We start from the raw sequence: 16050 nt of genomic DNA on the forward strand, positions 1-16050 counted from the left end.
AGTGGTGTAGTGAGCCATGATTTGATGGTCTGTATAAAAGTGGAAGTCAGGGAGTCCACTGTGACTAGGGCAGTTGGGGGCACGGCATGGGGAGATGAAAGGAGAGAAAATGTAGGTTGAGGAATCTGGGAGAACATTATGTTCTTAAACATGGTAGTAAAATAATATTTTTGTTTTAAAAATATACCTCCTAGGTAGGACATTGGAGGACAAGTGTGACTGGTGAAATAGTAGGATAGTCAATTAGGAAATTGCTTTAATAATTCAGGGGGTTGAAATGAAGAGAAATGGGATCAAAGATGATTTTTTTGGAGGTAGAGTTGGGTGGATATAGACACTGTTAAACTATAAGCTGCAAGAGAGGAGGAAAAAAGGCAAAGATGGCTTTGGGATTCTACCTAGAGTAAGTGGACGATTGTTATTCTTCAAGAATAGGAAGTGATTATTAGGTTCAATGAGTTCAGTTTTTGTGTTGTGAAATTTGATTGATCAGTGTATTATTCTGAGTGAAGGTGTTCAATAAATAATAAGTGTTTTGGTATTGGGAAACAGAAATCTTAGTCCTGATCAAGAAAGTGAACATTGAAACGAGAAAGGATGAGAAAAGTGAAAGGACAAGAAAGTGAAGGACAAAACGTAGACGAAGGGAAGAGAAACACCATGGGTTTTCCTACTATGTACATTCTTTTTAGTGACTTTTGCTGTGTCTTGCTCATCCAGTATGTCTTGAAAATTAAGCTTTCCTTAACATTTTGTCTTCAGCAGTTTCCCTGTCACCAGTTCACGGTTGCTTTTCTTTTTTTTTCTTTTTTAATTCCTGCTCCCTACTTCAAGAAACAAGAACAATCTCAAACAATCTAACTTTACTCTTAAAGGGACTGGAATAGCAAATAAAGCCCAAAGTGCATAAAAAGAAAGAAGTAGTAAAGATTAGAAGACAAATAAATGAAATTGAGACTTAAAAACAATACAAAATATCAAATAAATCAAGAACTGCTTCTTTGAAAAGATAAACAAAGTTTAAAAACCTTTAACTAGACTCATCAAGAAAAAAAGAGAGAGGCCCCAAATAAATAAAATTGGAAATGAAAGAGGAGAAGTGACAACGTACATCACAGAAATACAAAAAATTATAAGAAAATATTATGAGCAATTCTATGTCAACAAATTGGACAATCTGGAAGAAACAGATAAATTCCTAGAAGCGTACACTCTTCAAAGGCTGAATCAAGAAGAAACAAAATATGAACAAACCGATTACTACTAATGAAGTCATATCAGTAATAAAAATACTCCCAACACATAAAAGTCCTGGACCAGATGGCTTCACATGTGAATTTACCAAACATTCTAAGAAGAATCAGCACCTGTTATTCTCAAACTATTCCAGAAAATTCAAGAGGAGGAAAGGCTACCAAGCTCATTCTATGAAGCCACCATTACCCTGATACCAAAACCAGTTAAAGACATTACAAAAAAAGAAAACTATAGGCTGATATCACTAGTGAACAAAGATGCAAAAATCCTCAACAAAATATTAGCAAACCAAATTCAGCAATATATTAAAAAAGATAATACACCATGATGAAGTAGAATTTATTCCTGGGTTGCAAGATAGGTTTAATATCCACAAATCAATTAATGTGATACACAACATAAACAAAATGGAAGATAAAAATCATATCATATCAATAGATGCAGAAAAACCATTTGACAAAATCCACGATCCATTTGTGATGACTCTCAGCAAAGTGGGAATAGAGGGACATATCTCAACATAATAAAGGCCATATATGACAAACCCACAGCTAACATCATACTCAATGGGAAAAAACTAGAAGCATTCTCTTTAAGATCAGGAACAAGACAAGGATGTTCACTTTTACTACTCTTATTCAAACTATTTCTGGAAGTCCTAGCCACAGCAATCAGACAAGAAAAGAAATAAAAGGCATCCAGATTGGAAAGGAAGAAGTAAAACTGTCATTATTTGTAGATGACATGATACTATATATAGAGAACCCTAAATATTCCACCTAAAAGTATTAGCACTGATAAAAGAATTCAGTAAAGTAGCAGGATACAAAATTAATATTCAGAAATCAGTTGCATTTTTGTACATCAATAACAAACTATCAGAAAGAGAAATTAAGAAAACAATCCCACTTACGGTCACTTAAAAAACAAGCAAACAAACAAACAAGTAGGAATAAATTTAACCAAGGAAGTAAAAGACCAGCACTCAGAAAATTATAAGACATGGAAGAGAGAAATTGAAGAAGATATAAATGAAGACATAACCACGTGCTCATGGATGGGAAGAATTAACACAGTTAAGATGTCCATACCACCCAAAGCAATCTTTTGATTCAGTGCAATCTTTATCAAAATACCAATGACATTTTTCACAGAACTAGAACAAATAACCCTAAAATTTGTATGGAAACATAAAAGAACCCAAGTAACCATGGTAATCTTGAGAAAGTAGAAAGTTGGAGGCATCACGCTACATGATATCAAACTATACTACAAGGCCATAGTAATAAAAACAACATGGTGTTGGCATAAAAACAGACACATAGATCAATGGAACAGAATAAAGAGCCCAGAAATAAACCCAAATCTATGACAATGGAGGAAAGAATATACAACAGGCTATAGACAGTCGATTCAATAAATGGTGCTAGGAAAACTGGGCAGATTCATGCAAAAAATGAAACTGGACCACCTTCTTACTCCATATACAAGAATAAACTCAAAATGAATTAAAGACTTAAATGTATGTGCAAGACCCTAAACCATCAAACTCCTAGAAGAAAACATAGGTAGTAAACTCACTGACATTGCCCTTAGTTATATTTTTCCTGATATATCTCCTAGGGCAAGGGAAACAAAAGAAAAATGAACAAACGGGACTACATCAAACTAAAAAAAATTTGCATAGCAAAGTAAACCATCAACAAAATGAAAAGACATCATACTGAATGGGAGAAGATATTCACCAATGATACATTGAGTAGGGTTTAACATCCAAAATTTATAGAGAACTCATTCAATTCAACACCAAAAAAAAAAAAAAAATCCAGTTAAAAAATGGGCAGAGGGCTTGAATAGTCATTTCTGTTTCAAAGAGGACATACAAATGGCTAATAGACATATGAAATGATACTCAATATCACTAATCATGAAATGCAAATTAGAACCACAAAGAGATACCACCTCACACCTTTCAGAATGGCTACCATTAATAAAATCAAAAACAACTGTTAGCGATGATGTGGAGAAAAGGGAACACTTGTGTACTGTTGGTGGCACTGCAAATTAGTGCAGCCACTATGGAAAACAGTATGGCGGTTCCTCAAAAAATGATAAATAGAACTACCGTGTTATCCCTAAAATAAGACCTAACCGGCAAATAAGCCCTAGCATGATTTTTTCAGGATGACATCCCCTGATCATAAGTCCTAATGAGTCTTATGGAGCAAAAATTAATATAAGACCCGGTTTTATTTTCGAGGAAACACAGTACCTTATGACCTAGCAATTACACTTCTGGATATTTATCTGAAGAAATCCAAAACAGTTAATTTGAAAAGATAAATGCACTTCTGTGTTTACTGCAGGTCTCTCTATACAATAGCCAAGATATGGAAACAACCAAAATGCTCCCAATAGACAACTGGATAAAGAAGATGTGGTACATATATACAATAAAACATTAATCTGCCATAAAAAACGAAATCTTACTATTTGCCACAATATGGGTGGATATAGAGGATATTATGCTGAGTGAAATAAGTTAGAGAGAGACAAATACCGTATTATCTCACTTATATGTGGAATTTGAAGAACAAAATAAACGAAGAAAAAAATGAAACAGAGGTGGGCTCATAGATACAGAGAATGAACTGATGGTTACCAGATGGGAGGTTGGGTTGGGAGGGTTGGGTGAAAAAGGTGAAGGGTTAAGACATCCAAATTGGTAGTTACCAAATAGTCATGGAGATGTAAAGTACAGTGTAGGGAATATAATCAATAATATTGTAATAACTATATATGGTGCCAGGTGTGTATTAGACTTATTGAGGAGATCACTTCATAAATTATATAAATGTCTAACCACTATGCTGTCTGTACACATGAAACTAATATAAAATAATATTGAATGTCAACTATAGTTGAAAAAAAAATTCTGTCTCACTTCTGCTGAGCCATGAAAATTCCAATGGCATTGGAATGAGTTTGCTTTCCTTTAGCCCTCTCTGTTTCTTTACCTCTTTATTCTATCAGGTTTGTCTGGTAGCTACTTTTCAGCCATCTTTCTGAGGCAGCCATCCTAATATTAGCTCCTTGGGCTGGTCATTCCAAATACCTCAATCTAAAATAGACACATTGAGTCACCATTTGTTATTTTAGGATGTATTAATTTTCTATATACAAATTACCACTGTCCAAAACATTGTGTTTATTGTCTGTATCTAGCTATAGGAAGTGAGCTCCATGAGAACAGCCCCTTACTGGTTATGTATTTTGGACTCCTTTTTGTGTTTTATTTGTGCTTAATGTTTTCTCTTCCAGTAAACACTTCCCTTAGATAGCCTCTTGGATTATACCCTCATTTCATTTTGGTTCTTTGCTCACATGCATGTTTATAAAATGAGCTTTTCTCTATCCTATACCACATAGATCCTCACTTCCATTCTTATTAGTATTGTTACCCCTTTTTTTTCTTAACAGCACTGACATTTTTTTTTAAATTAAAGTTTATTGGGGTGACAAATGCTAATAAGGTTACATAAGTTTCAGGTGTACAATTCTCTAGCACATCATCTATATAACACATTGTGTGTTTACCACCCAGAATCAGTTGTCCTTTCATCACCATATATCCCTTTTACCCTCATCTACCCCCACCCCCACCCTACCCTGTGGTAACCACTAAACTCTTGTCTGTGTCTATGAGTTTTTGTTTCATTTGTTTGTCTTGTTCCTTTGTTGCTTTCAGTTTTATATACCATATATCAGGGAAATCATATGATTCTTGACTTTTTCTGTCTGACTTATTTTGCTTAGCATTATAATCTCAAGATCCATCCATGTTGTCACAAATGGCACTATTTCATCTTTTCTTATGGCAGAGTAGTAATCCATTGTGACATATTTTTAATGTGCTTGTGTCTGTCTCCTGCCATTAGAATGCAGATCCTTGAAGACAGGGACTTTGTTTTCTTCACTACTGTGTGTTCTTTGAAATTAAGATGGTTCCTGGCACATAGAATTTACTCATTAATATCTGATGAGTAAATGACAGAATGTAAAGAAATAGAGAAGTCTCTTTTGCCAGGTAGTAGAGTAAGCCTTGGTCAACCAATCTGGCGATCTGATTCTTCCTGCTGGTGAATCTTCCATTTTCCTTGTGATCCATTGGGCAAACATGAGATGGGTCTTGGGGAGGATTCCCATGGAAAACAAACAAACAAACAAACAAACAAAAAAACCCAACAACACTAAGAAGATATAGAAGCATATCTAAGAATATAGAATAATAATTGGGTAAACACTCTTGTTACTAAGATGTTTAAGTACAATGAACTTGAACTCAATTTCACCTTCCTTGGGATTTCAAGGCCCTACCCTCAAAGGCTGCTAGAGGGGGCCTTGTGGTCTCTACCTTCTGGACTTTTAACTTCCTGTGTTCTAGCTCTGTGTTATGCCACAACAGTCTGGGTGGAAACTCAACTGTTTGTTTAAATTTCACAAAATGAAAACTAAAATAAACCTACCAGTTAACGCTGTTCTAAGTCAGTTACCACTCCTTCTTGCTGTTTCAGTCTTCTGACATTTTGTTAACCATTCTTATCTACTGTTGTCTCTTTCCTGGTATTTTGACCTTTACAATTTTTTGTTTCCCTCACTGTCATGTAAGTGGAGTTTGATAGGGGAAATCCATCAATGTATTGATTTAGGATAATGTTTTAACTGAAAACCTCCTTTTTTTTAAAAAAAAGGTATTATTTCAGATACTCATATTCTCAAATACAGTCTTCTGATTAAATATCAGAAAATCCAAGGTTTTAAGCAGTTTAAAAGTACTGATATTTATCTTTCTCTTTGTAGAATAGGATTTATTATGAAAGATGAAAGAATGCTAATATTTTTATGTTTCTGTTATGTGATATAGGCTTTGCATATTTTCCTCATTTAACTATTCACAGCAACTCCATTAAATATATATTCTATAACTCCTATGTTATAGAGGAGAAAAATGAGGATCAGAGAAGTGAATTTTTTGCCTGAGATTGGAGGGTACATAGCATATTTAAGTCAAGGTCTTCTGACTCCCAGTTCTATATTCTTACTACATTCCATTTTTTTCTTAGGAGTAAACTTAATACTCTTTAAAGATAAGTACTATTTTATTAATTTAAATAGAGATTCATAAACGTAATTCTAAACAGATATATTTCAGATTGAGAAGAAAATGAAAAGTGCTTTTGTTATTCCTTCAATTTTACCCTCTTTATTTAATATTTGAGGTCATTAATCCTGCTCTCTTGTTTCTATGGGTTTTAGTAATGAGTTTCCCTGTTCTATTGCAGTATAGTCTGGTTTCCCATTATTTTATCAAGATTGTCTCTTGCTCATCCTTTTAACAGGATACTGGAAGGTATCACAAAAGTGCATACAATTCTGAAAGCATGAAAGAGTAATGTGCCAATAAGCTCTTTGTGTTTATAGATAATATAGAAGAAAAGTAATTAATGAAGAAATAAGTAAAATTTACTTCCATATGATGAAGTGGAAGTCACTCTAAAACCACAGTGTTAGAGGAAGGCAGAAGATTAAATCAAGTTATAGAAAAAATGACTTTGAATAAAACATGTCTAAGCATATTTAAAATAAAAGCACACAAATGTCAATATAAATTTAAAAATATAATCGATTATCCATGGATGACTTTTATTAATAACTTAGATCATAAAATGTGATGTTCTGAATTTTCCCTGTTCATTAAATTGATATTTGCTTATTATAGCTATTATCCAAGTAAGTTTAAATTCTATTATAAAAGCAAAACATGCCCACTATAAGAAAAAAATAATAAGACAGATTAAATGGCACAGAAAATGCAAGTCCCACTGTCCCTTACTTTCCACACCCAGCCGCAAGTTAAATATAGTTAGCATTTTGGTATATACATGCTTATATATACTCTATTTCAAATGCACATACTCTATTTCAAATATGTGTAACTTGTAAATAAATACCCATATACAAAAATGAAATTATATTGTATGTGCTGTTCTGAAACTTTTCGTTCTTGGCATATGAAAAAATACTTACAGTGAGATGAATACTGAAAACACTGAGAGTGCACTTAATTGAAAAAGAATATAACTCTCTTTAAAATATTTCTTGTCTTAAAACTTATTCTATAGCTCTGCATAAAAAAAGAATAATGGCTTTAGCCAATGACAAAAAGTATTACTAGTTCATGCTGTGAATCGAATGTGAAAAATGCTAATATAAAATTAGACTGCATTTATAGAACTGAAGGGTTGATAACAGAGACTGTTACTTCCCAGCTATCTGCAATTGTGAAAACATGTCTGGTAGAAAATGGTCCATCCAAGAAGCCACATTGTTAGATGAACATTGGCAATTAGAGCTTATGAAAAGGAGGGCAGCCATGATGGCAGTATTGTGGAAAACTGTGCCATATGAAGACTGATTGAAGGAATTGAGGAAGTTTAGTTTGTTACACAACTTTCATTGGTATGACTACAGGCAAAATACAGAGAATGGCATTTATAGGAAAGCAAGTTTAAACTCTATAGAAGGAGAAGAACTTCCATGTATAGAGTGCCCTCCCTCTGTCAGGTAACATAAGAGATGGGAATTTGAATGAGTTTTTAGAAAGATGCATTGGTCACCAAGCAAGCTTCAGACAACTGATTAGAAAAAAATAATTAATTTGTTACTTCACATCTCACTATAAAAGAAATGTAAAAAATGTAAAATACTAAGGATTTAAATGTAAAAAATTCTATGTAAATACACAATTTATATGGAATCACAGCTATTCCACTAATTAAGCCCATTTTATAGTTAAGGTGCCTGAGGATATGGGAGACTAAGTAATTTTCCTCAAGAGAACATTATAAAGTTAAAAACCGTCAGAGCTAGAGTTAGCATCGCTCTGACCCAAAGCCCGTGTTCCAACCTCTATACTATGATCCATAACATAATAACTAATCAAATTCAAAGGGATCAGAGATTGTCTGGTAGAATGCTATAAGAGCTTTCTGAGCCTTGAGGATTGAAACACAGTATGAGTAATATCTAATTTGTTGAAGTGATTTCTCGAAGTAGGAGGTTGTATGAGTTCTCTTTCATATTCCCTACAAATCTGTGATATTATTGTTTAAATGCCCAAATGAATAAAGGTACTGTAAGGAGAATTTCTTAAACATTTAACATTAGTGTGAAACTTAAAAACATGCAATGCTCAGTGCTATTAAAATATCTATCTCATGTGAAACTAATACGTAACTGAACCTTACATGCAAAGAAATTTGGGTTCAAAATCATGACTATCCCAATATATTTTACCAAGTTGCTTCAATTAGGTCTTTAAAGTGCTCAAAAAATACAGCTTAAACATATTCATATATTCTTATTTTTAAGAACTCAAATAGTGATATATTCATTTTTTCATAGGCATTCTTATGAAAAGTTTCAGTTTAAGAAATTATGCTACAATATATATTCATGAAAAGTAGATGTGATTAATAACCTCATTGTAGAATGCCAGTAAAGCTATATTTCATTTTGAGACCTTGTTTTTCATGTTACATGAGAATAACATTAACATAACACTAAATGCTCAAAAAAAGCTTTAAGATGTGTCCCACTTAGATTTCTTTATTCTCTTTCCCAAAGTAACATTTTAATTCAAAGCCATGTTTACTTACATGGGAATACTCAAAAGTAGTCATGATCTGTTTTAGTGTATTCATCTACTTGTCGTATATTTGACATATAGCCAAGTCATATTTATTTAATTGTGAACATATAATTTATAAGAATTTCTAGTACTTATATAAGCTATATGTAAAGAAACTTAAGTATACAAGATTAACTCATTGAATGTAAAATAAATTGATAATTTGGTTACAGCATTTCTGATCCCAGCTGGTGATAAATGTCATTAAGTAAGCCAGGATTATGGTCATTATTATTACTTGTAGCATCCCCATTCCTGCATGATTTCTAATGATATTTGAGATGTTTACTTCTTATCATTTTTCTTTTATTTACAAAGTGTATTCTATATAAATATTTTTTATTGTTGCTTCTTGTTTGGAATAATCTTTGGAGAAATGATGTTTGATAGCTATAGATTACTTACATATTTTTTTTATTATAAAGTCATGCTCTTTTCAGTGTTGAATTATAAACACAATAGTTACAACTATCATTGATATTATGTTTATTTTGTGCTAGGAGCCGCTATAAGTCTTTAGAGAGATTATCTTATTTAATCTGCAAAACAACCTCATAGATAGGTGCTGTTATTATCCCGATTATACAGATGTGAAAACTGGGGCAAATCCCCAAACACCCCTTGTTCAGGGGTGTTTGGGGATTTGCCCCAAGTCATATAGCTGGGAAGTTGCAGAATTTTAATTTGAAACCAGGATGTCTTGTTCCAGAGTCCTCACTGGTATCCATGATGTCTGTCAAATTCTTGAAATGTGATAAACAGCCAGCAATGGACAATTTCTACCCATATCTTTGTTTTTCATTCTGACAAAAATTGTAAACATTTATAAAGATCTTGGCACACATTACCAAATTGTTTCCCAGAAAGGTTGCATTACTTTATACCCCATCAATATTATTCCACAGATTCCATTTTCCTGTGTTCCCTCCAGTAATGGATATGTCTTTTTTTCAGTTTTTGTTAATATTACTGAAAAAATTCTAAATGGGCATGCAGTGTGTGTGTGTGTGTGTGTGTGTGTGTGTGTGTAACAACTTTTAACCGAAGAGCTGTTATAATTTATTTACTGGATATGTTAAATTTTATCTTTATTTCTCTGTAAGTTTTGATAGTTTGTGCTTTTCAGGAATTTTCCATTTTATCTAAGTTTTTGAATTTTTCATGTAAACTTGTTTATAATATCCCTTTATTATCCTTTTAAGGTCTGTAGGATCTGTAGTAATGCCATTTCTTTTATTTGTGATATTTGTAATATAGCTATTTTCTCCTTTTTTCTTGACCAGTCTTGAAATTCACTGATTTTTCTCCTATAACCTCTCTGCTGAAGCACATCATAGGAATTCTTCTCTTAATATTGTGTGTGTGTGTGTGTGTGTGTGTGTGTTTCACAATTTCTTTTTGACTCTTTTCTTACAGTTTCAATTTCTCTGGTAAAATTCTCTGTTTGTTCAAGACTCTTGTCTACCTTTCCCTATAGATCCTTTTGTATATTAGTCATAGTTCCTTTAAATTCTGTATCTGCTAGTTCTAACTAACCTCTAGGCCAACTCTAATTTCAGTTTTGTTGCCCACTTTATATCTCCACAGTGGGTCTTTTTTTTTTTCTTGTCTGCAATTTTTTTCGTGAATACCAGGTAGAAGTGTTTGGAAAAAAGCTGGGGAATGGGTGCAGATTTCCAGCACTCCCAGAAATTCATTCACAGTGTAAGGTCTATCTATCTATCTATCTATCTATCTATCTATCTATCTATCTATCTATCTATCTATCTATCATCTATCTATATCTGTCTACACACACACACATACACACACACACACACACAATGGAATATTATTCAGCCTAAAAAATCTTGCCATTTGTGACACAATATAGATGAACTTGGAAGGCATTATGCTATGTGAAATAATCCAGACACAGAAAGACAAATACTGCATGTGGAATCTAAAATAGTAAAACACATACTAGAAGCAGAGAGTAGAATAGTGGTTGCTAGGAGCTGGGGTGAGAGGGAAATGGGGAGATGTTGTTCAAAGGGTACTAACTTTCAGTTATGCACATTAAGTAAGTTTTAGAGATATACTGTACAACTTTGGCCTATGATCAAGTCCTGTATACTTAAAATTTTGCTAAGAGGGTAAATCATATATTAAGTGCTGTTACCACAAAAGGAAAAATATATAGGTGGCTGGAAAAAACTTCTGGAGGTGATGGATAAGCTCATGGTATTGATAGGGATGATGTTTTCATGGATGTGAACTTATCTCTAAACTCATCAAGTTGTATACATTAAATAGATACAGATCTTTATAGGTCATCATGCCTTAATATTGTGAGTTGAAAAGTATACGACAACGTGTTTAAATGGAACACAACACAATATTTTTTTAAATATTCTTTTTTCAAACAAAAACTAAACTAATGGACACTTGGCATTCAGAGCTACACATTGATTGATTCAGGAAAATCTTTATATCTCATTTTAACAGGCGGAGAGTTTCAGATTCTTAAAGGGACAGTGGCATTCTTAGGCCAATGAGCAAATTGCAAATTTGTATATAGCCCTCACACCATCTGGCTTTAGTCTTGATGCTCTTCACATTGTGTCATACTCTCAAAAAATTTTATTAGCTCTCTAATATCCTGGAGATTTAGTTTGCAATCTGGGGTCTTTTGTAAGGAGTTCATTAACTTTCATAACCTTTTCAGCAGAGTAGTTAAAATGAAATATTTTATTTTATTTTTTTCTGGAAAGGACTGACTTGTTGAAAGTATTTTAGTGACTTATGTTCAAATATCCTATGTAATAGTGTCTTGTGGGAAATAAGTTATGTCCAGTCATTGTACCCTATATTTCCATTGGCTCCTTATCCCTGAACCACTGGGAAGTAAAGGCAAAACTGAATTATGACCCTCCCTTCTTTTATTCATTTGCACATTTTTACCTTAAATGAACCAGTTACATTTTTATGATATCGGAATTACATACTCATCAAATACAGGATGAGAATGAGAATTTGGAGTTGAAGCAGGTTGGTGTTTGCCTATGAAACTAAAGCCTGAATGATTTTCACAGGAAGGTAATTACTTTGTAATTGCAAACTGGTTTGGAATAAAACTAGAGTACATAAGGTTGAAAAGAGAAAAAGAAATAGTTCCAAGAGAACTTACAAAAATTAACGAAATAGTGAATTTATCTAAACTTAATGAAATAATATTAGGACAGTCTGGGGGTCTGGAAGTACAATAATTAGAAATTGCTAATGAAGGATAGACAAGATGCATTGTCTGCCTGGGGATGGGTGGCAGCTAGCTAGAGGTTTGATCAGAAAATCCAGACATAGTGGAAATATTGGAACTATTAAAAAGAACATCTTTTTACATAATGGATTCTCAGTTCACAGAAATTGTGAGTTTACACTCACAACTTGTTATAGAATGAAATATAAATTGATTTTTAAAGTGTTAAATAAATCCATGAAAAACAAAAAGTCCTACAGTAGTTAAGTGATATTAGATAGATTGGTATATATTAGATTGCCTACATTAATAAATTATTAATAATACATTACATGTGGATGATGGTTGATTTTGTGTCAATTTGGCTAGTCTCTGGTGCTCAGATGTTTAAACACCAGTCTAGATGTTGCTGTGAAAGTATTTTTTCAGATGTGATTAACATTTAAATCAGTAGAATTTGAGACAATGTGAGTGTACCTCATCCAATCAGTTGAAGGCCTTAGGAGAGAAAGACAGAGGTCCCCTGAGGAAGAGGGACTTCTGCCTTCAGGCTGCTTTAGGACTCATGCCTGGGGCATCAACTCTTTTCTGGATATCTAGCCTGCAGGACTGCCCTGCAAATTTTGGAATTGTCAGCCCCCACAATGGCGTGAGCCAATTCCTTAAAATAAATCTCATTCTCTGCATATATATAGAGCCTATTGGTCCTGTTTCTCTGGAGAACTCTGACTAATATGACGGATATAGCTTCTTTTTAAATGACAATAAAATAAACCTGTCACTGCTTGCTACATTATAGTGGTTTAACAGATAGACAACAAATTAGTGATTTTCTGTAGAAATGATGATTTAGGGTTTTTTTTTGGTAACTTTCAGAGTCATAGCCAAATATGATTACAATTTAATGGTTGTTTGGGGATTTAGGCATTTAAATTAGTTTTCATAATCTAATTTGAAATTCCAGTAGTTACACTTGTATGTAATAAACTATAACTCTTTAATTGATATTCTTGTGGAGATTTAAAATAATCCCCCAAACTGAATTGTAATGATTAAATTATCCTTTGCCACCTGGAACAAGGCCAAACCACTTGTTTACATTTGGCATCGACTCTGCTGTTTTATTTTTCTTCGTGTGAATAAACAGAAAATGTTTGGTTTCTAGAATTGTAAGCTGGCAGTGTTCCGTAAGAACTGAAACCAATTCAGAAAAAATAATGTAAAACACAGTTTTAACACAATGCAAATCTTAGCGGGGTTCCTTTGTTTTTCATTTAAGTTCTATGATATTCAAAGTTATTCTAGGAATTGAAACTGAAGCAACTTCTGGAATGTGAGAAAGAAATATAAACACATGCCAAAGAATACTGCCAGTGCCTTTTTATATAGATAACTTAGTTAAATATTAAGAGATATCACAGGGATGATAGAATTACTGTTTCTTTCCCTCTCTTCCTCCTTCTTTAAAATTTTCATTTCTTGTTAGCATAGAGTGCCTCTTATATACTTGTCTATAACAGCGATGTTTAACATTAAAAACCTGCATAGTTTCAATACAAATCAAATGTATTTCCGCTGTAGCTGTGCATTCTTTTGTTACCGACATATCATCTTGATGTAGAGTAAAAGAAATGTTTGAAAATTCAAAGGAAAGCTACAAATAGGGATAATCTTTGAACATTAAAACAAATCTGTAAAACGAGCAGTTAAAGGAATGAATAATTTCTCAGTTCCTCTAAAATTTATATCCACTTTCTAAGCTCTGACATTTTGCCAATGAGAAAACTGAGGCTCAGAAGTTTTACATTCTGTTAGCCTAAGAGCTCAGGGTAAAACCCCTACAGTTTTGGAATCTTGTTTTAACATTTTGTCTCTGATGCCCCACAGTTGAAATTTTCACTTTAAAGAACAATTATGGTAGTGTGTTTCTTTTTTGTTACCACTGAATTCGGTGTGGTGTCATTTTTTTGATGGGTGTATTGTGGTCACAGTAGTAAGATCCCAAACTTTCATTTCAGTAAATGAAGATAATGAAAAATTCACATTCTAGACAGATTTTTAATTAAAAAAAAAAAAAAAAAAAAAGTAAATTTCTACTGGCTCCCTACCAAACTGGATTTCTGGAATATATAGACTACCTTATTTTTCAAGGAGAAATGCCATTAATTATATTCTGTTCCTCCACTGACTCAGGGCTTATTTTCTTTAGGTCATTTAGCCTGCTTTCTGCTTGACTTCATCTTGAGCTACACATGGTAGGAGTTAGGTCTTTGCGCCGCACGTCCAAAAGACTCACTGTGGCAGCCGCAATCAGCTGATGCCACTGATCCATAGGGCTGCGGACTATTCTCAGTTTTTACAGGCGAGAACGTGTACTCATCCTTTCCCAGAGGCATTTGCTTACCATGGTATCTGACAGTTAATACGAGTGAAATAGTAAATGCCCATTTGTTTAAATACCTGTTCCCATTTTCTTTTAAAAAAGTCAAAACAATTGAAATTATATGCAAGTCCACCACATAACTGCTTTATATTAAAAAAAAAATCACTCTTGTGTTACTGATGAAAAGATGTCATTTTACCATTCCTGTCAAAGTCAAGAATGCAAATGTAGATACTGAAGTTCTCGTAGTGCAATACATTGTGACAGAAACATGTTTATTAATATTTATGTACATAATGAATGTCTTGTTTATTTTGCATTCTTCTTTCCCTTCTTCTTGTATGTGTACAGCTTGTTTCTTTACCAAACCAACTATATGTCTTTTACTTGGAAATGAAAAGTGCATAGTTAAGAAGGATTATACTTCTTTCTATTAGAAACATTAATATTCTGTCAGTGAAATTCATTCTGGAATGATTTTGAAGGCTTTAGTAAAGATAATTGTGCAATCAATAAAAAACCTAAAGGATGTTAATATTTTTCACACCTTAATGAATTTTCAATGTTATTGGGTAATGAGTATTGAAATTCATTGATGTATATACCATTTTTTGGGTTATATATAACTTTGGGAGCTTATCGAATAATAACTGGATCTATTAAATGTTAGCACCAGCTAAACTTGCATTTCTGAAGCCAGCTTGATTTCTGCCTTATTTCTTGAAACTGTGATTATTGCAACACTATGAACTTGAGAAATAACATTATTTACCTTTTATACATGAATTCTTTCTGAAAATTATCTGTGGCAGTTTTACCTAGATACAGGATAAAATGGGTAAGTTTACTGGAGTGGGTAGAGAGGAAGACAGCATGTCATGTGACCAGAAGTTCAGTTATTCAGTTGGTATTGTCTCAATTTATGAGCTACTTTTCATTAAATATAGATAGAGCTCTGGGTCCAGTTTTCACTTTACTGCAATTACTTTAGTATTTCTCTGACAATAATGTTGCGCTTAGAAGTTAACATAAAATTGGTCCTTCAATCAGCAAGTTAGGGAAGGGGAAATAAACAACATCAATATATGCTTTATAGTGTATATTACACAAAAGAGACCTAAATGATCTGGGGATCAGGAAAAGGGGAACACTAAACATTTGTCCTCTATCCCTAGAGATCCAAAAAGTTGAATTTATATAGCAAAAATTTTAGTCTTCTGCAGGGGAAGTATTTAGCTGAGAAGCGAGATTGGGGGTTGAGTCCATGGGAATGATAAAATGGGAGGTGAGATGGAAAATCTTTTCTTCAGTTACTATCAAAAGGTATGACCCTTCTAAGATTTTGTTTGAGAGTTTCAAAATATACTACTATATCTTTATTATCTAAATAAGTTCACTTATTTAAAGGAGAAAAAAGGGTAG

General features: G+C 33.1%; 1 protein-coding gene across 1 annotated transcript in view; it reads left to right on the forward strand.

Annotated features, from left to right (window-relative positions):
• The window catches only part of GPC5 (glypican 5), a 1198702-nt gene that overhangs the window by 94663 nt on the left and 1087989 nt on the right, over nt 1–16050 (forward strand). The gene's annotated exons all lie outside the window — the stretch shown is intronic.

Source organism: Rhinolophus sinicus, linkage group LG04 (genome assembly GCF_036562045.2).
Source record: "Rhinolophus sinicus isolate RSC01 linkage group LG04, ASM3656204v1, whole genome shotgun sequence".
Taxonomy (NCBI): Eukaryota; Metazoa; Chordata; class Mammalia; order Chiroptera; family Rhinolophidae; genus Rhinolophus; species Rhinolophus sinicus.